Raw genomic sequence first — 22,057 nt, forward strand, 5'->3', positions numbered from 1 at the left:
GGAGACTATAGAATGTGCCGCGTGGAGAGAAACGGAAGACTCCAGCCAGCAGCCCCTCCTGAGCGCTCAGCTGACAGCCAGCACCTACGCGCCAGCTATGTGAGTGAGCCTTCTTCAAAGTGGACGCCCCAGCCTTGCACGGATTCTCCCCAGCCGACACCACAGGGGAACGGAGACAAGCCGTCCCCACCAAGTCCTGCTCGTGTAAACGAAAAGATGATTGTTGTTGTAGCCATTATGTTTCACAGTGGTTTGTTCTCCTTAGAGATTCTCCCGCAGCCTCACCTGCCCATGTTTGCCTCTCTATCCTCTTCGCTGCTCCTTGACCACACAGACAAGCTTGTCTCACGGCTTCAGCACTTGCTGTTTCCATCTACATCCCCATATTTACACGGAGGCCTCACTCAGTCTTTCCTGGGAGCTCAGCTGGTAAAGAATCCACCTGCAGAGCAGGACACTCCAGTTCGATTCCTGGGTGGGGAAGATCCCCTGGAGAAGGGATAAGCTACCCATTCCAATATTCTTGGGCTTCCATGGTGGCTCAGCTGGTAAAGAATCTGCCTGCCATGCGGGAGACCTAGGTTCGACCCCTGGGTGGGGAAGATCCCTTGGAGAAGGGAACAACGGCTACCCTTTCCAGCATTCTTGCCTGGAGAATCCCATGGACTAAAGAGTCGGACACAACTGAGCAACTTTCACTTTCACTCACTCATCTCCTTTAGGTCTGCAATCACTTGCTATCTTTCCAGTAAGACATTCCCTCCCAAATTCGCAAACCAAACATGTTCTCCCCAGTGTCTCCCCTTTTTCCACTTTATTTTCCCTTGGTAATCATCACTGTCTAATGGACTAGATGATTTGTTCATTTAGATTGTTGCACGTCATAGCTTTAAATATCATCTCTATACTGATTACTAGAAGATGAACTCTGTGAAGATAGGAATCTTTATCTGTTTCATTCCCTACTGATTCCTATGTGCCTAGAACAGTGTCTCCCAAGTAGTCTCCTCTCAATATTTGTGGTTCTACTGTAATCATGTACTAGGATGTTTCCTCTGAGGTCTGACCATCCCTTTGAAGCTGTCTCCTCTCTGGGGCTCTCTGTCTTCCTTCTCCATGCTCTCCTCCCTGCCAGACCAAAGCAGCAGCTCTGCTCAAGTCTCAGACCATCGGAGACTCTGGAGAAGCTACTTCCTGCACTAGAAGGACTTGCTCCTTCCTGGGCACCAGGAACCTTCTTTATATCAGATCCTGTGTTCATTCCACAGTAGAGATTGATTGCAGACTTTATGCTCAGGCCTCCAAGCTTTGCTCTTGATAGCAAAAATCAGTAAAAACTTCAGCTCTGACAATGAATGAGCCAAGAACAGGGTGAATGACACTGTTGCTTTGTAACAACTGCCCCCAATCTTAGAGGTTTAAACCAGCAATCACTTGTTTTATTCATGAGTTTGCAATCTGAACTGCGCTCGGTAAGGACAGTTTGCCTCTGCTCCACATGCATCCACTGGGGGCAAGTCAATTAGGGGCTGGGAGATCTACTTTCAAGTGTGTAGTTTTTTTAATTTTATAATATTATCGGAGGACAATTGCTTCATGATGTGTTACTTTCCGCTGCACAACAGAATGGATCAGCTATGTGTGTACACATATCTCCTCACTCCCGAGCCTCCTCCCTCCCGTCGCACTCACCTCGGTCATCACGTGGCAGCAGACCGAGTTCCCTGGGCTCAACAGCGCTTCCCGCCAGCCCTCTGTTTCACACATGGCGGTGTACATATGCCAGTCCTAACCTCCCAGTTCACCCCACCCACCCCTTCCTCCCATGTCCACAGGTCCATTCTCTGCACCTGCATCTCTATTTCTGTCCTGCAAATAGGTACCTTTGTACCAATTTTCTAGATTCCATATATATGCTTTAACATATGATATTTGTTTTTCTCTTTCTGACTGACTTCACTCCTTCTCCATCTCAGCAAAATCTATCTGGCTTTCAGACTTTATCTATACATTGCTTTCAAAAAAGTTCTAGTTTGAAACTCAGAACACATCCACTTTTCTCAGACTTCACTGGCACATTTCTGTGTAGGAAAGAATGCCATTGGCCCAAAGGCAGAGATCCTCAGGGCAACAGGGCTAATTAAGATTGAAATATGCATCAACTTAATTTCACAAATAACTAATATATATTGCATTTGATTCATTCATTAATTTACCTAATATTCTGATTATGAGAACAGGAATTTTATTGATAGTTGTATGTCCAGGCCTGAGATATAAGTGCTTTAACAAATCTTTAGTAAATTAATGAACAATGACAATCATAGTTAACATCTAGTGTAATAGTTAAATTAATTATTTTATTTTATTTTTTTGCTGGGCACTAGTCATAGCATTTTACCCGAACAACTCTAGAAGATGATATTATTCTTATTCCTATTCTTATTTTACAGATGGGTAACCGAGGCACAGGGAGGTTAAGAACCTGCTGTGAAATGGCAAAGCTTGGATTCACACTCAGGCAATCAGACATTGATACCATCTCTAACCGTTACATATGAAAAGGGTGCGGTGGGGACCATATAGGAGAAGCATCGTAACCCAGCTCTCAGGAGTTGAGTAAGGCTTCCCAGGAGATAATGTCTAAGCAGACTCCTAAAGGACAAATAGAAATAAGAGTCAGACAAAGAGGTTGAGAATGGGCTCTCTTGGCAGGATTTGCAAGATCACCTAGAGAGAGTTCCAGGCATGATGCTAGGAATACAAGGAGAAATAAAACATGCTCCTTCGTGAAACAATGTGTGGTAGGGGACAGCAGAGATGTACACACCTCACACTGTGAGGAGGTGGAGGAAGCAGGAATTGAACCTGCTTGGGTAACAAGTTAGTGAGGGCTTCCCAGAGGAGGTGGCATTAAATCTTGGAAGTTGTGTAAGAGTTTGCTAGACAGACAGGGATCTGGAGGGCCATTTCCAATAGACGGAAAGATACCTGCAGTGACATGTGAAAGGGCTTCTGGAGGTTAAGCAAACATCAAATAGGGCAGGAAGATCACAGCTTTTTTTCTTTAATATTTTCAGAAAATTAGCCTGCAGTGTTGCACAGCTTTGCCTCAAACCCTCTGAGAGTAGCAAGTTCTGTTTGATGTTGAACCTTTGTTCATGTCCCTGACATACAGACATATGTATCCTTGTTCTCCAGTCAGGGGTCATATAGGCTCATTGTCTTTGTCATTCACAGGATACCCTCTCATATGGGAGGAGATTGCTAGTCTAAGTCTCTTGTCTTCCCAGACTGCAGGGATTTCATTCTCTCCTTGGCCACTTCACTCTATGAGCAAGAAGTTCATATTGAACACCAGCATGTGTGTGCATAGATGGGGCTAGCCACTGCAGGGAATAGAGGAGAAATTCAGTGTTTTCCTTGCCATCTCGAAGCTCCTCACTATTAGCCTGTAAGGTCTGCTTTTCCAACTTCAAATCACAGTGCTACCTCCCATTCAACACTCTCCAATGCCCCTCCATAATGTGGGAGTTTAAGGATGTGTTCACTGAAGTCATGTGGACAAGTCATGTGACCTTGGGCAAGTTATTAATCTTATTGAGCTTTGGAGTCCTCATCTATGAAATGTGATAATATTATCAACCTTATGGGGAATTTGTGAGGATTGAAAGAGTTAATGTATGTGGAGAAATTAACACAATTTTGGAAAGAATTCACAGAAAAATAGCTTAATGTGGTTTAAGGAGAAAGGGGGAATTTGTTGATTCACATGGTTGAAAAAGCCAGAGGGTATGCCAATTACAGGAAAAGCTTGATCCAGGGGCTCAAATGTTGTCACCAGAACTTAATTTTTCTCCATTTATAGCTCTGCTCTTATTTCTTGGCTTTGTTCAAGGCTCCACATGGTGTTAAGATGGCAGCCAATACACATAGACTCCATTTTCCTATGGGCCAGTCCAATATTCAAATCAAGTCCTGAGTCCGACACTTTTGGTCTGAACACGTTAAAATGTTCATCTTGAACTGATTGCCTGGCTAGGGGCTGAAAAAGCTAATTGTCGTAAGTCTGGGTTTTGACCACTACTTTTCATAGAGACTTTGATCTTCATGATATTCACTGTAATGAGTTTCAACCAGGGACAACATGAAAAGTGAATCTGCCTACTACTGGCTTGTATCAAGGTCCAGCACTAAGAGCGTGGACTCAGGCAAGACTGCCTGAATTTGATTGTGGCTCTGGCATTTTCTAGCTATGTACCTACCTGTGAATTATTTATTCTCTTTCTGCCTCAGTTTCCCAACGGATAATTAGGCATACTGGTAGTACTTATCTTATAACATTGCTCATAAAGAATGAAAACAGTTAATATTTGTAAATTGTTTAGAACAGTGCTTTTTTAGTGCATTGTAAGTTCTACCACAATTTTTAATTTTTAAAAAGTAAGCTTGTAGTTAACTAAACTCTCAAATCTCTGTCAGGTATGTGGCTGCCAACTCAGTCTCCCCCAATCCAAAAGTGTGTAATAAGGGCTTCCCTGGTGGCTCAGACAGTGAAAGTGCGCAATTGATTTCTTTTTTCCAGTCTAAATGCACGACTTTGCATTTAACCCTATTAAATTTCTTCCAGTGGTGCTGGCTCAGCGGCACTTTATTTCCCTCACTTTCTGCATCCACCCATCCACCCATCTCCAGGTGCAAGTGCTGATAATGAGAGAGGTGGAAAAGAAAAGGGGAAGCAGTGCCCTGCAGACTAAGCATGCAGCCTGCAATCACCAAGTTCTGCATGCAACTTAACACTGGAGCCCAACCTAATTCAAGTGGTTCTAATCACTTTAAAATTAGACATAGAGTTAAAATTTGACAAGCACATAAACTTAATAGCTGATCTCCAGGCAACACTAGTATCAAACCGCATTCAGAATAAGTCCAGGAGGTTGTTATCCAAAGTACCTCAGTAAAATGAAACGAGCAGGACAATGGTTATGACAGTTGCAAAACTGCCGTGCCCACAGGTGGAACGAAACGTCTGCCCTGTAAATGAATAGAGACATAATTCAGGGAAGCAATCCAAGATACATCACTTGAATCCTGTTTGGCTATTCTGACCGTGAAGAAGATCAACTGGGGGAACCCTAAGATGCGGAACTACAAAAATAAACCTGTCATCCCCGACATCTGTGTTTATAAATGCATTAAGTTAAATGACACAGTTCCCTATGGCTTGCAATACTAAGGTGGCATCTTGGGTGTTTGCGTCTTTCCCATAGCCCAGACGTAGGGGCTTTTCTTACTACCTCTTTGTTTCAGTCTCTCCATAGAAGTTGGCAGAGTTAGCTGGACAGTTTCAAAAACACAGTTTATCACCAACCTGCTGCAAAAAGTGAGCCTATACTAATTGTTCTTTAATGAAGAAGTAGTTGGCCCACCACCACCACGACTATCCCGCCCTTCCAATCCCAGATGGAGATTTTCTTTATCGATAATCCCAGGGCAGGTTTGAATCAGAGGTGACACACGCAGGAGCCAGATGTTTGGAGGGTAAGAAGGGGAGGTAGGTTCACACAATTGTTCTGCCTTCTTGCTTTCCGCTGAGGTTCTTTCCTGTGGGTCGTAGGACAAGCAACAGGCTCTGGGCGCATGCGCGGACAGCCCCGCCAGGGCTGCCATGTGAGTGTGCTCACAGGCTGCCTTCCTGTTCCGGTGCAGCTGCTGTTTGCAGAAGAACATGATCTGAAGGTTGATTTATTTACCCTGTCCTTTTTTTTTTTTTTTAATGAATGGACGTAGATGTCTGTTTGTTGAAACAATTAATAAACTCTAGTGTTGTGATTAAAATTTAACAGAAAAACATCCTTGGCTGGCAGATGGAACTCTACGCACTGACTCTTGGAATGTTCATGATGTAACTCGAGTGAGATTAGAGGGGGGTTTTGTTTTTTGTTTTCTTGTTTTTTTTGGTTCTGTTTTAAGGAAAACAGCTGATCACTTTCGCTTGTGGAAAGCAATAGGCCCTGGTTCCTGCCCCTTCATTTTGTCTTTGCTGTCCGTGGAGACTCGGAAGATGTGGATGGGGGGCTTCATCTATGGAGGGAAGGAAATGTGCCTGAAGGTCCACCTCCTCTTGTGCCAGCTCCTCCTCCCAAGTCTGTTCAAAAGCGGAGGTATAGAGTCCTGAGAGATGCAGTCTGATTGCGGTGAAACGAGGGGCTAGGCCAGAGGAAGTACAGTTTTCTCCTTTAAGAAATTTAATCTTTATTTTGAGGGGTAGTTAGAACATGCACACCCATTGATAAAGTTTTAAAGGAGTAGTCAGTGAAAAATAATTAATTTTTTCTTGCACCCTTCCCCCCCACCTTGCCTCAGCTTCCGCCCCAGTCCCAGCCATCAGTTCCCTTACTAGAGATAATCTTTATTAACAGTTTCTAGAGCATTTGTCCAGAGACATCCTATTTAGATACATGCATTCATATATGGATATGTGTCTTAAATACAACAAATAATAACATTCAATACACATGGTTCTACACCTTGCCTTTTTTCACTTAACAATACATCATGGTTTTGTTTTTGTTTCCTTCCCCAAAGTGCTATCGAAGAGAGAAGTCATCCTTCGGTTCAGTGATCTGATTTAGGTTTTGGCTCACTGTACTGACAACAAAGATACCAAATTAAACTCTACCTCAATCTCAGGTCATGTCAGTCTGGAGAAATAGGGATATGCTATTTCTGCTAAATATGACTTCAAATAACAAGAAGTTTGGCCTAGATAGAAAAGAAGGGGAAGGATGGATTTTTAATATTAATAGGATGCCATGTGGGACTGACAGTTGAGCAGAAGGACCCTTTGAACTCAGTCCTGCAAAACAAAAATCCATTAGTGCCTTTCCCTGCTTTTGTAAGTAGGACTCAAACTTACTGGTCATAGCTGTGTCATTTTTGCTAGTTAAGGAACTCTAGGGGCAAGATAACACCAGTATTCTGGATACAATACAGTTGACAACCTTGAACAGTATGGGGGCTATGGGTACCAACCTCCTATGCAGCTGAAAATCCACGTGCAGGTTTTGACTTACCCAAAGTTACTAGTAATAGCCTACTGTTAACCAGAAGACTTACTGTTAATATAAACAGTCCATTAACACATATTTTGTATGTATTATATAACCTTGCAAGACAACTTCCCCCAGTGACTCAGTGGTAAAGAATCCACCTGCAATGCAAGAGACTTGCAGAAGACACAGCTTCAATCCCTGGGTCAGGAAGATGCCCTGGAGGAGGAAATGGCAACCCTCTCCAGTACTCTTGCCTGAGAAATCCCATGGACAGAAGAGCCTGGCAGATTGCCGTCCATGGGGTCAAAAAGAGTGGGACTCAACTAAAGCAACAACAACAACAGATATGTATTGTATGCAGTGTATTCTTACAGTAAAGTAAGTTAGAGAAAAGAAGATGTTATAAAGAGAAACTTAAAGAAGAGAAAACGCACTTACAGTACTGTTTTTATTGATAGTGTTCATTTATATCATCTGTTTACAAGATGAATTGTCTGTCAATATCTACATCAATATTGTCTTATACAAAACACTGTAGATGTTATGTATGCATATTACTAATGCTAGACACAAAAAATGAAAAGATAATGTGAAAAAATTCAGGCTTATTTACTGGTATAATAATTCATGTATTGATAACAAAGAAGCAATGTGATTGCTTTATGGTAGTCTGGTGTAATCGATACAATAGCTTCACAGTGGCCTAGCCTATACACTAATGAATTTATTGTAATAAAAATTTTATGGCATACAGTATTACAGTGTTGAAAAGTATGACTTTTTTGAAAAACCACTGACTTGTGATGATAGAGTGATATGCAGTTTCTCCAATTGCAAGAGAGTTATACGGTACTTATGTACATTATATATATGACATGTATGTCATATATGCAACTCTTTGAAAGCAAAGTTATAAAACAGTAAGAAAACTAGCACATTAATTTTACATTAAATACCACTCACCTTTTATCTGTGTAAGATTAGACTAGTACGTTTTATGCATTCACGACATACCTAACTTTTTCTTAATCATTTCAATATTTCTAGGGTATATGGTTCATCTATGAGTCTTTTCAAATTGTCACAAATCTCCAAAATTTTTCTAATATATTAATTTAAATAAATCCATGTAGAAGTTGACCTGCACAGCTCAAACCAGTGTGGTTCAAGGGACAGTTGTACAAGGGAGATGGAGATGGAAACATGTCAGGCTTTGGACTGGAACAGACCTGAATGTTAATACTGGTGGCTATAACAGGTTTTAACTTAAATAAGTTATTGGAACTCTCAGGACCATCATTTCCCTTTATGTAAAATAGAAACATATCTTAAAGAGTGGTTGTGAGATGCTGTTAAAAAAAAAAAAAGCCCTCCAACTAATAAAAAATTAAAAACAAAATTAAAAAAAAAAAGAGAGGCACTGTAGGCATCTAATATCACTGTGATAAGGCCAGTGATTTTCCATGATTTTCATCATTTTCACAATCCCATATTTTCCATGACCTAAAAAAATGGACATCCATTTCACATGCATGGTTCTGCTCAGGTGATTTGGCTGTAGTCAGTGGTATTTGCCTGAACTTGACTGGACTCAAGCTCTGGGTCAAGTTCAGGTTGGCTCATATGTCTTGGTTTCAGGTCAAAAAGCAACAATTACTGGGGGATATGTTCCTCTCCAGGTGGAAGAAGAAGCCTCAAGAAAGCTGGCAGAAACTCATCAGTCCTCTTTTAGGCTCAGCTTCTAAGTGGCACATTCTTACTTCTGCCCCTGTTATATTGGTCAAAACATAATATGGCCAAAGCCAAAGTCAGTGGAGCAGGAAGAATGCTGTACCCATAGTGAACCTCAGGGAAGGAAGAATTGCAGACAAAATATACAGGCACACAGTGAAAGTGTTAGTCACTCAGTCGTGTCTGACTCTTTGACCCTGTGAACTGTAGCACACCAGGCTTCTCTGACCATGAGATTTTCCAGGCAAGAATACTGGAGTGGGCTGCCATTTCCTTCTCTAGGGGATCTTCCCAACCCAGGTCTCCCACACGGTAGGCAGATTCTTTACCATCTGAGCCACTCCAGGGAAGTTATTATTCTTATATATTATATTATCATAAAATAACTATTATATTACTGTCATATATTATAAAATAACATTTGTTATTATTATATACCTTTCACATACAAAAGGTATAAGACACAGCACTAAATTTACAATACTTCTAAAACACACCCTAAAAAGTAATGCTTTGAAAACATTTAATGTTTTTAAACTTTAAAAAGGCAATCAGTTTGTTATCTTCTCATCGATATACCTAATCAGCACTGAAAACATTTAATGTTTTTAAACTTTCAAAAGGCAATCAGTTTGTTATCTTGTCATCTATATACCTAATCAGCGCTGGTGTAGAATCTGAAAAAGATTGTGCCCTCTAAGCAGGTGCCACCCCAGGGCCCATTGCCTGGCAAGTGCCTAACAAAAATAACTCCTTGCCTGAGGCAGGCACGGCTCTGCAGGAACACATAGGAGCTGGCACCTTGGTGAGCTGACCAAGCGCCGAACAGGAGCTGCCCCCTCAGCCAGCATTTGCGCGGTGCCCTCATGAGAGGGGAAGGCGGTCCAGGAGTCCCATCCCGTATGGGTTCTGGTTCATGGCCACCGAGGCTAGAAGCAGTTTCCTCGGAGCTTTGATTCACAGCCTCCTTTCCACTTTCCAAGGTGTGGACTGGAAAGTTGGAGCTTTGAGAACACCATGACATTCATTTCCCAGAACTCCTGAAGCTTTTTATGTCTGAACCCAGACCCAGGTGATGTGGGAGCTTGCAGGCAGCTCTAAGTCCTGGGAGCTGGGATCACAGAGAAACATACAGACTTACACAACTTAATTTCTTTTATCCTGACTGACAGGATAAGGACAGAAGGAAGAGGAGAGAAATCTAAAGGAGCTTTACTGGCGCTGACATTCTAAGCTTGCCAGAGATAAGCAGCTAGTGGGGAGCGTGGGGTGGGGTGGGAGGCAGCAGGCACGGTGGGGTTGGGGAGAGTTTGAGAGGGGCGCCCAGGGGGAGGTGGGCGGGGGAGACCCTTATTCTACACAGAACAACCGACGTGAGGAGAAAAGATGTGGAATTCAGTCCTAAATTGCTTATTTGGAAAGTTAATTAGTAAGTGGTTAGTGGACAGTGGTTCCACTGAATGGAATATTAATGTTCCCCAAAGTTATTTAGAACCTAGTCATGGAGGGGAGAGGAAGAAGGTGGGAGGGGAGAGACAGACAGAGAGGAGAGATAGAGACAGAGGGATGAGAGACGGGGAGAGAGACCGAGAAGGGGTAGGGACGGAAGGACAGAAGACAGAAGCCGAGGGCTTTGCCCACCCTCCCACCCCCACCCCGGAACCTGTGTGCGGCTCCGGGTCTGGCACATTAGCAATGAAGGTGTGAGAGCGAGAGGAGGTGAGGTGGCAACATCAGTCTCTATCATGCTCCTGAAAGCATTGCCCAGAGACCAGACTGGATCATCTAAACTTCCCACCGACTTGGCTGTCTTGTTTGGAGAACTTCCATCCATGCTCCCTAGCATAACCCGTCCATCCTTGCCCTACGTCCTTCACTGTCCTTCTAGACTTTGCTGTTCCTTCCACTTCCCCTCCTGCAATCAGAACAAAGGAAAGCCTCTCTGGCTCCCCGCCTTGAAGATGTTCTCTTTGGCTTTCCTGTTTCCTCTCTGTGAGAGTCTGTCAGGCACTTCCTCTGAGGTGTATCTGCAGCCTGACCTGTCAGTCTTTGAGATGGTCTCTCTCTTGGTTTCTCCCTGCAGCGACACCACGAGGCCCCCTCAGCAAGGTCTGTGGAGCAGCCCCTCACCTGGAGATCTCAGCTGCCGGGCTATTCTCTCCTGTGCTGTGGAGACGGAAGCTCCTGAAGAAGGAAGAGGGTAGAAGGATGCTGCCTGGGTGAATGCTGCTTGGATACCGGCAAGAATCGAAGCCTGGCCTCTTTTCACCCTTTAAAATGTGGTTGGGCTCATAACGTCTTACCTGGCTGCTACGCTCTGGAATGACTCCCACCCCTGGACATCCCCGCCTTTTACCTGAACCCGTTCCAGATCCAGCCAGAGCCCAGCTGCCGGCACAGGGATTCAGCATTCCGGGCATGGCATGTTTATTTCGAAACAGTCATGAGGCTTGATTTGATGTAGTGAAAGAAATTAGTGCTTGCTGAATACAGCTCAATTATTACTGCATTAATTCATACAGATTAGCAGCTGACATTGGCTGGGGGGCAAGAATTGGGACATTTCAGTAAGTTTGGCTGAAGAGAGCTGCCTCTCTACGACTGCTGAACACCCCTCCCCAGCCCCAACGTGCAGATGATGACTCCGTGTTTGGAATGACTTTCACATCTGGGGTGCATGATGTCATTTTAATGTTAGCTGGAAACAGGCAAATTAAAACATGGTTGAGAGGTGCCCCCAAATCAGTCATCAAACTGACACCCTTAGAGACCTGCTTACTCCCAAGCCCATCATCAAATGACTCTTCAAAGACGGAAGACATTGTAACATGCTACCAAGGAGATGTAGCGAGATACCTTCTCATGCACCATCAGCCTTGATATGTGAATCTGTACCTTGTGTAAGCAATTAGGTGTTGTCTCAGCTGCAGGTAACAATGGCAAACACATAAAGAATGATTTGCTTGCTGTTATGGCTTGGGTTGTATACTCCTCCCCAAAATAATACGTTGAAGCCAGGACTCCTAATACCTTAGAATGTGGCTTTGTTTGGAGATAGGACCTTTACGGACGTGATTAAATTAAAAGGAATCCTGGGGACTTTCCTGGTGGTCCAGTGGTTAAAACTTCACCTTCCAATGCATGGGGTGTTGCTTCGATCCCTGGTTGGGGATCTGAGGTCCCACATGCCTCATGGCCAAAAAGCCAAAACATTAAACAGGAGCAATATTTTTACAAATTCAATACTTTAAAAAATGGTCCACATAAAAAAAAAAAAAAATCTTAAAAAGAAAACAAAGGAATCCCTCAGAATGGGCCATTGTGTTAAGTCAGCATTCTCCAGGGCAACAGAACCACTAGGATACACACACACACAGATTCATTACAGGAAATTGCATGGTTATTTTGTTGTTGTTCAGTCACTAAGTCCTGTCTGCCTCTTTGTGACCCCACAGACTGCAGCACACCAGGCTTCCCTGTCCTTCACTACCTCCCAGAGTTTGCTCAAACTCATGTCCATTGAGTCGATGATGCCATTCAACCATCTCATCCTCTGTTGCCCCTTCCTTCTCCTCCTGCCTTCAATCTTTCCCAGCATCAGGGTCTTTTCCAATGAGTTGCCTTTTCGCATCAGGTGGCCAAAGTACTGGAGCTCCAGTATCAGTCCTTCCAATGAATACTCAGGGTTGATTTCCTTTAGGATGACTGGTTGGACCTCCTTGCTGTCCAAGGGACTCTCGAGAGTCTTCTCCAGCACCACAGTGCGATGCATGGTTATGCAAGCTGGCAAGTCCCATGATCAGCAAGACTGAGTCAGCAGGCTGGAGGCACTGGGGAGCAGATGGTTTAGTTCCCACCTGATCTGAGGACCTGGGGACTGGGAGAGCTGACGAGGTAACTCCATCCAATTGCTGGCAGGCTTGAAGCTCAGGAAGAGCTGATGTTTTGGTTAGGAAAAAAGTGAGCCCTAGTTCAAAGAAGGCACAGGCAGAAGGAATTCTTTCTTACTCAGGGAAAGGTCAGCTGTTTGGGGTTCTGTGTTCATTCTTGCTGGTCTATCACCAGTTCCCAAACAAACTCAATTTCTTGTTGTACTTACTACCTCAAAGCCCTCGCACCATTCATTCATTCATGTATGCATAAAGATTATTCTAAATACTTGGCGTGCGTTGTCTTATTTAACCATTGGAGTTGGGGGTGGGGGAGCGGAACCCAAGAAGCCTTTGCTTTTATATAACAACCTCATTAAGTGAATTTTCCCCCAATTATAGACAAAAAAACTGATGCTCAGAGCCTCAAGTGAGCAGACCTTTGCACTAATACTCCCCTCTTCCTGCAGTCCTCTTCCTCCTTCCTTGGGTCTTGGTTCAAATGTCACCTCCTCCAAGAAGTCTCCCTTGACCATTCATTCTTAAAGAGCTAGCACTCTGAGTCACTCTTGCACATCATTCTATTTTTTCACAGCCTCTGCCACTCTCTGAAATTGTATTTTTAATTTATGTGTCTCAAGTTTATCGTCTGTCTTCCTCCATTAGAATGAGTAAGTTCTGTGAGGTTGAGAAAGGTCACCTCCCCTAAGTTGGGCCAGTCTGAATCTTTGGCTCTTAAAAGGATTCCTGGTGCATAGTAAGCCATCAATTAGTGTTCTTTGGATGAAATCATGGATATACCCAGAGTAACACAGCTGGTAAGTCAGAGTTGAGATTTAAACCTAGACATGCCTTTCTCTAAATTCTAAGATTTATGCCTTTTCTAGACTTCACACTATCCATCTTGCTTTAAACTTTGTTTTTACTTTTCTGTCTCTGCTTCACGATTTCTGAGAGCAAGGCGACCACATCCTCTCATAGCTCCGATCAGGACGTTGCCTTGCCCTCCAGACACTCCGCCCCTGTGTGCTGAGATGACTGCATTTCCATGGCAACAGCAGAGGAGGAAGAAGGGCAAAGAGGCCCCATGCGCTTTTCCTCCCCTTAGCATCCCAGAACTAGAAGCGGTCCTCCTCAGTGCGCTCCAGGCCAGAAGTGTCATGTGCAGCCTTGGGAGGAGTCACAGCCCCGGTGCTGACAGCCTCCCCTGGGTAACACATGTGAAGGGGCAGAGGCTGCAGCCCAGGCCCCGTTTCAGGAGGAAGCACCGGCCAAGTTGCTTAGAAGATGCTAGTCCATCTGGCAAGGAAACTTGCTTGGCCCCTGTTCTCAGGGGCAGGATTCTTCTTGGCCAGTGAGAGCCTGAGTGATTCAGAGGGTAGCCAGCCATCCTCTTACTCCTGGCGTGGACACAGTGCAGCAGAAAGCCTTCCCACCTGAGCCTGCCTCAGCTTTTTCCATTTTCCCCTGAGTGGGGAAAAAAAAAAAAACAAACCTCAGGAAACCCCAGTTGTGCCTGTTGAGAGAGAGAGCTATGAATGAAACCTTTCTTTAGGGCTCACAAATCATTCACTCTGCCGTCATCAGAAAACCCAGAGGAGTAAAAAGGCAGATTTGGCTCCTGTGGCCACCCTGAAGCCAAAGGCCCTCCAGAGCAACGCAGAGACGATGTGTTCGCCTCTCTTCCATGGACTAGCCCCAGCCAGGAAAGCTAAGCTGCCTCTGCTCCCCTACGCGTGCTGTCTTGCACAGGGATTTGGAAGCAGTACTCCACTTTCCTGGACTGATAGAGCAGGCAGCTGCCTGACGTGTATGGCTTGACAGCAGCTAGACATGACTTCCTTCCTCAAAATAGCTCCCTATGCCTGAATTTCCCCCATTAACATAATACCCTTGAGTCTCACAGAATTGTCCTTTAAGAGAACTGCGACGACAATGCAAACTCCCCTAGAAGGCCAATTGTCCACTCGACAGGGGTCAGCAAACTTATTCTGAGAATGACCAGATGGTAGACATTTTAGGTTTTGTGGACCACACGGTCTCCGCTGCAACTGCAATATTAGCCTCTGCAGAGGTAGCCCCATAGCAGCCCCAGATGGCATGTAAGTGAATGGGCATGGCTCTGTTCCAGGAAACTCTATTTACCAAGCCTGTGGCAGGCTGGACTGGGCCCATTGCCCACGATCTGTCAGCCCTGCGTGAGGCTGTAAGTCAGTGACCTTACCATCTCTCTACCCCCAGTGCCTCTCACATGAGGCATGCAGAATGAAGAGATGCTGAAATGCTGGTTATTGAAGTAGTTACCAGCTAACAACAGTCCAAGGGAGGCTGTTTGATAGCCAGCATTTCCAGAAGGAGCCTTGATGTAGCAGGGAATATTCAGAGGTTGAGAACTGCGGAGGGTAGGGCTCTAAAATCAAATCTGCCAACTTAGCAATTTTAACTAAACAGATCTGTTGGTTATAGTCACAAATCTCCAGATTCCATACCTGGATGAGAGCATCATGGTCCCCATCTGGGGACCAGCAGAAAGTAAAGATTGAGAGCAAAGGAATCGAATAAGAAACCCTGGGCACAGTCATTCTTTCCAACTTTGGCATGTTTGTTATATCCCTGCCTCAGGAAAGATGTTTGCTTTTGTCATTCCAGACAATGAGCCAGAGCCCTATTGTTCTGGCTTAGGTGAACCAGAAAGCCCTTTGGAAACAGCTTAGTTCTTCTATAAGCCAGGACTGCAAGGCAGCGTGCCATGGTTCTCCTTCCCCTCCTTTCTGCAGTTGCATCCCTGTGGCAATCACAGCATCCAAGATCAGTCTACTGACCCCTTTCAAGATGGCAGACGTGACGACAGTGAAGGTGAGAAATGATTTCAGTAAATGATCACTGCCGTCGTTTTCACGTGGCTGCTGTGTGGGATTGTAGAGTACAGAGCACCAAAGCCCGAGTTGTGTGTGCTCACTGAAGTTCCAGACCTTCCGGGACCTCGTGTCTGTCAGGATAGGTAAGGTTCTGCCACAATAACTTCAAAATTTCAGTTTCTTCACACATCCCATGTTTATTTCTCATGTGACGTGTCCAACATGGTTGTCAGGAAGGCTCTTATTAGTCATTCAAGGGCCCAGATGCTCCCGGCTTCACCATCACATGTGTCTTCTTGATCATCTCCTCAGGGGAAAGGGCATGGCATATTATGCCCCAGATTCTAAAGCCTTTGCCCAAAAGTGTCATAATCTGCTCACATGTCATTGACTGAACAAGTCACATGCTACATGGAACCTCTAAGAGGGCGTTAAGTGCAACCCTACCATATGCCTGGACGGATGACACAGTAGTGAGCTAGCCTAATGACTGCTGCTGCTGCTGCTAAGTCGCTTCAGTCGTGGCCGACTCTGTGCGACCCCATAGACGGCAGCCCACCAGGCTCCGCCGTCCCTGGGATTCTCCAGGCAAGAACACTGGAGTGGGACTAGAGGACCTCCATAAAGGGTTGAGGCATCAGCTTGCCTGAGGAATCAAATATCCTCAGGGAAAGACACTTAGCTAGAAGCTGAGTACTGATTCAGCTTCAGGAACAGGAGTTAATATGAATATTCCAGAGGGGCAGCACAAGAAAACAACACTCATTAAGGAAAGGCAATTGCTGAAGGCAAAGTTGAAGTTGAAGGCTGAGGACTGAAGCAGGTATTAAAGAGAATTGAGGCTCCACAGTGGGAGAATCGTCAGACTACCTTCTTCCAGGAAGAAGCCTTAAAAAAAAAAAAAGGCTGAGATAAATGCAACGTGGATATCACTAGATTCAGCGTAAAACCAAGGGTTAAGCACAGCAGTAGCTCTGAGAGTGGCTTAAACTACTGACGTGGAAAAGAGTTGACATATTCTGATGCAGAAGGAAATGGAGTGATGAGGAAGATGCTGGTGTGTCTGCCCCATCCTGGTTTCCAGGTAAAGCCCTCCAGGCACTACAGTGGCACTAGCGCCCAAGATAAAACGAAACGAACCAGGCCTTAGAGCAAGCCTGGTACAGTTGCGTAGGTTGAACACTGCACGTCTTGAGTTGCTGCCAGTCACACTGTAACTTATGTGAATGGAGTACCCAGGAGCTGACAGTGAGCCACGGGAAGAATCCTGATAGCCCTGTCTCCACACCCCATAAAAGGCAAGATTTAGACTCCCGCTCTTCACGCCCCACAGCTCCTGACCCCTTCAGTCTCATTTCCTGTTTCTGGCCTTGCCCTCAGCCTTTGATTCCGACAGCAGAGCTGGTTGTTCTGGTTTCAATGGTCAGGGTTTACCAGCGCTTCCCTTACTGGTTCCCCAGGAGCCAGGTCACAAAGGGTGAATTCAAGGCCATGCAAAGCACGTCAGCCTAGAGAGAAGGAGGAGAGGAAGCCCACTGTTTGCAAGCATGTGGGCATCCCCGGATCAGGAGAGGCAAGGATGAGACTGGGATCCCGGGAGCAGAGGACGCAGGGCATTAGGAATTAGGTTTTTTGTCCCTGTTATGGTCAGTCTCCTGGTTCACTGAGGCTGGTGTGGAGGAACACTTATAACAGAGTGTTCAGTGCCTACAGAATACTCAGTATAAAGTAGGTCCTCATTAAATGTTTGTGGGGAAAAAATCATGAATACATATATTTAAAGAAAATTCAAACTTCTTCTTTCCATAGTCATAAGAATGAAGAGAATCCGACCACAAAACACTCTACTGAAATGTGAAAAAGCCAACCAACTAAAGTGGAGGGAGAGGAGGTGGGTTGTTGTTTTTCTTTTTCTGTAGGAAACCAAGGCACCATCTAGAACCGAATTGACACCTGGGGACCGTGTCTTCTAGATAAGCCCTCACTTGTGAATTGGTCCTTACAATTTCAGTCCTAAGATGTTCGGTGGTGGAGTGAGTTTCAGCTCTTTAAATGCTCATAAAAACACTAGGCGCGGTTAGCGCTGTGTCTGGTATTAGCACAAAGCACTGAAGGTATTATCACCCTGAAAACTAGCACCAAACATAAACAGTGTTGCCATAACAATATTGAATAAATAGAAAATTGCTTAAATCCTTGGTCATTTTGAGGGGAAGCATGTATTTACATACTTCTCCTTAGAGAAGCACAGATATAGGTGATCATTGAATGTGCATGGGTGTGGAATACCCATTTTTCATGAAATCATGACGCTCAGTAAGATAAATACTGAGACTGAAGCCACATCAATCTTAGGCAAACATTTGCCTCTGAATGCATGTGTGACCTCCCCTCCCACTGTCCTTCCCCATTTTTCTTTCTGACAGAGACATGTGTTGAATTGTAGGCGTGGTGAAAACTTGACTCACATCAATAATGGTGAAAACTCAGCTCAGCATCAACAAGCCTCTGACTTCATAAATATCTGTCCTCAAATAAACAGAAAATCCCATCTAGAAACAAAAAAGAAAGTAGGGAAGATGGTAAAGGACAGGACAGGGGGTGAGATCTGACTTGATTTATAGGACACTATTATCCAACAGCTCATTCTTTGCCAACATGTGTACTGGCCATCAAAAAACCCATGCTTAATGAAGATTTCCATCAACACATTTGCATAATGCCTTATTTACATGCATAGAATTCCACATAGCATTGCTTCTGACCAAGGGACTCAGTTCTTAGAGAAAAAGATGTTGCATGGGGTTCACACCATGGAATTCACTGGGCTCACCACATATCACAGGCTTCCCTTGTGGCTCGGGTGGTAAAGAATCCGCCTGCAATGCGGGAGACGTGGGTTCGACCCCTGGGTTGAGAAGATCCCCTGGAGAAGGGAAAGGCTACTCAAACCAGTATTGTGGCCCAGAGAATTTCAGGGACTGTATAGTCCATGGCATCATAAAGAGTCGGACACGACTGAGCGACATTCACCACATACCCCATCACCCAGGAGCAGCTGGCCTTGTAGAAGGCAGAATGGGTGTGGAAGACTCAATTACAGCCCAATTTGGGAGAATCACCTGAAGGTCAGAGTTCTAATTAATAGGATGCCACATATGCTTTGAATCAGTTACCAATACGTTTCTCCCAAAGCCAGAACATATAGGTCCAGGATCCAGGGTAAAAATGGGAGTGGCTTTTCTCATATGACACCTAATATCCACTCACAGGTTTGCTTTCTGTCCCGGCAACTCTGGGCTCTTCTATTCCTCAGGTCCTGCTGAACTTGCTAGGGGAGAAGGGGTACTGTACTGGTGGATCCTCATTATGTATTGAGGGACATCAGCTTCCTACCACTTAAGACCGTTATCTGGAACTAAGGGATTCTCCAGGGTATTACATACTACATCAGCTAGAATCTGATTTTGGAAGTGTCTGTTTTATGTATGTGCATGCTAAGTAGCTTCAGTTGTGTCTGACTCTCTGTGACCCTATGGACTGTAGCCCACCAGGCTCCTCTGTCCATGGGATTCTCCAGGCAAAAATACTAGAGTGGGTTGCCATTCCCTTCTCCAGGGGCTTCCCAACCCAGGGATCAAACCTGGGTGTCTTACGTCTCTTGCATTGGCAGGCAGGTTCTTTACCACTAGTGACACCTGGAAAAACCCATTACATAGTACATCCATGTCCAGTACCAAAAGGTAATGAAAATGACATCATCTACAGCCAAACCAAGAAGCTATCATTTTTGTATGGAACTTTAAACATGTAGGAAAAGTGTGTTCCTTCGCTGAGTAGCCAAGGGAGTGACCCTGTGCCCCAAAACTACCTTTCTATGTTCTGCTCAGTGATGTGAGGACTGACCCCTCTCTTTTGACAGTTGGCTTCTATGTTCTGCCAGTAGGGGGCACTAGCGAGATACCAAAAGGCTGGAATTGGGGTAGGGTGGAGACCTGCTGCTCCCAGGAACTTTGCCTCACAGGGACCCTTCACCTTGGCATTGAAGGGGTCCATCCAGGGTCAGAGTTGCTTAAAGCAGCTTCCTTGCGCCCTCTTAGAAGTACAGGCATATCCAAGTCCCTTCCCTGGAGCATCTAGGTTTTGATAATCCCACCTCCTCTTTGCTTGACCAGCCCGGAGAGTAGTTGCTACTCTCACCAGTAATGATGCTGATTACCTCAATGGTCCCCTTTTGGCTCCCCCAGCCCTCTCACACCTGTGTGATCAATGCTCCATCTTCAATTCCTTCTGTTGAAATTTCAAATGTGGTTTTTGTTTTCCTGCATAGACCCTGACTGATACTCGGCCTTAGAATGACGTTCAAGATTATGTGACATTTCAGTTATTATCCTTTTTTTCTTTCCAGAAAGATTCATTGGAACACTCAATCACAAAAAAAGAGGGGGGAGTTTTAAGTAAATTTAATATGTTAGTATTTTTCAAGACTACTATCCAAATAGGAATGGGGAGATTCCTGTGAATTCCTGCTGGAAAACAAATCCATTTTATTAAAAGGTTTTCCTCTTTGTATTGGGAGATTAAAGAAATGATAGAATTTATCATTCCACTAAACAAACAATTTCACTTATTTTTGGTAAATTGCACTAAGTGTGGTTTAATTACTGTGTCCAGAATAGCATTTCACATCTGTGGCCCCAAAAGCTGTTACTGCTGTGGACCTGCGGGACAAAGAAATAGAGCCCTCCTGTGGCCAATCTAAGTACTACAACCCCCTGCGGTTCAACGTTGATAGTATTAACATCTTCATCTTTCGTATTAACATTTCTGATTTTTGAACAGAAAAATATCATACAAATCCTGCCCTGCATTTCCAAGAAACAGAAGAGAAGCCTACTATCCATAGAAATAATACCTGTGCTTCTTGGCACTACACAAATATAAAACATAAACTGTGTAATCAAGGCCATATTAAATGCCCAGTTTTCAAAGGTATAAGAAGAGGGAGTGAGAACAGGTCTGGGAACAAAAGAGCTACTTAGACCCCGTACGTGGCAGAGGTCTTAGCACAAACACAGTGATTTACTTTGGAATTGGTTATACACACGAGTAAATCTCCTGGGCCCCACAGAGAAGAAAGCTCAATAAATGCTGCACGATTTTTTGACGTGCAGGTGCAATATGATGAAATATGTGCATTGCTATCTTTTGTGGCAAAGACAAGGGAGCCAGTGAAGAGGAGCGGCAGAGACCTCTCATGGCAAACTGGAGAGACAGAACATGGAAGGCGGGCATCCACGCTCTGCAGTTGGACGGCGTGGGTTCTAATGCCATTCTAGCACATCCTAGCTGTGTGACTTCGGGCAAGTTGTCCAGCCTCTCTGATTCTCAGCTTCCCTTCTGTAAAGTGGATGTAACAATATCTGCTTCAAGACCATGTGTAGTGTCGTGGTCCAGGGAACATGTTTCTGAGCCAAACTCCCAGGCTTGAAATCCTGACCCTGCCACTTATTGTGTGACTTTAGGCAAGTTATTTAACCTCTCTGTGCCTAATCCATAAAACAGGATGAAGTAGTACTGATCTTGCAGGGTTGTTTGAAGATTAAATGACTCAATATACTCAAGATCAGGCATCGTGGATGAATTTTCCAGTGTTACTACTATTTAAAGTGCCTTAGGATGCCTTCCATATGTTAAACAGTAAATGTTAGCCTTATTATTTGCTGTAAGTCATCATGGACAATTTACTTGTTATCTATTCTTTATCCACTTCTTTCTCTATTAAGTAGAGTCAAGTGAAATTGCCATTTTTATAGGTGAAGAATACTTGAATGCAATATTTTCTTGGTTTGATGGAATACAGACCAGTGCTTATCACCAGGTCACATTCAGGGTTATTGGCAAGAGCTTAAGATGAAGGAATAAAGTAGAGCTTTCTGTCCACATTTATGCCGCTGAGCCCAGAAGCCCCTTCCCCGCCTGTGATGACAAATCCCTTGATCAGAATTAGTGGGCTTAGTCCCCCTAGTTCCTCTGCTAGTCCAGGAAAGGAGGAGCCGGAAGCGATGATTGAGGTATCTGTACCAACTACAGTTTGGCTAGGAAAACGAAATCCATCCCAGGTAGTTTTTATAGAGGGTATTTAATATGGAGAACTAGTTACAAAGGTGCAAGAAAAAAGTTTAAAATCCACATAGGAGACATTGAAGCAAGCCAGAGATGAGCAACAGTGGGGAGTAGCTACCACTTTGATTGCTGAAGGGGAAAAGGGCAGAGGGGGCATCAGAGCCAGAGCAGGGCCCCTGGCAAGAAAGGAGCCGTGCAGAGCTGCCAGCCACTCCCAGAGCGCCCCCCCAAAAGCGGGGCGGGGAGGGGGTCTCTCCTCCCCCTGCTCCCTGGCCTCTGGCCAGTGCCTCCCGCGGGCTGAGCTCGTCCTTCTCTGTTGGCAAAGGGGCACGGGGTTTGCAGGCATTACCCCTTGAATACAGAGAAGAGCAGGGAAAAAGAGAAATAGACTTGCCAGCAGAGAGGCAAATGCCTGTCT

Source organism: Cervus canadensis, chromosome 26, assembly GCF_019320065.1.
Source record: "Cervus canadensis isolate Bull #8, Minnesota chromosome 26, ASM1932006v1, whole genome shotgun sequence".
NCBI lineage: Eukaryota > Metazoa > Chordata > Mammalia > Artiodactyla > Cervidae > Cervus > Cervus canadensis.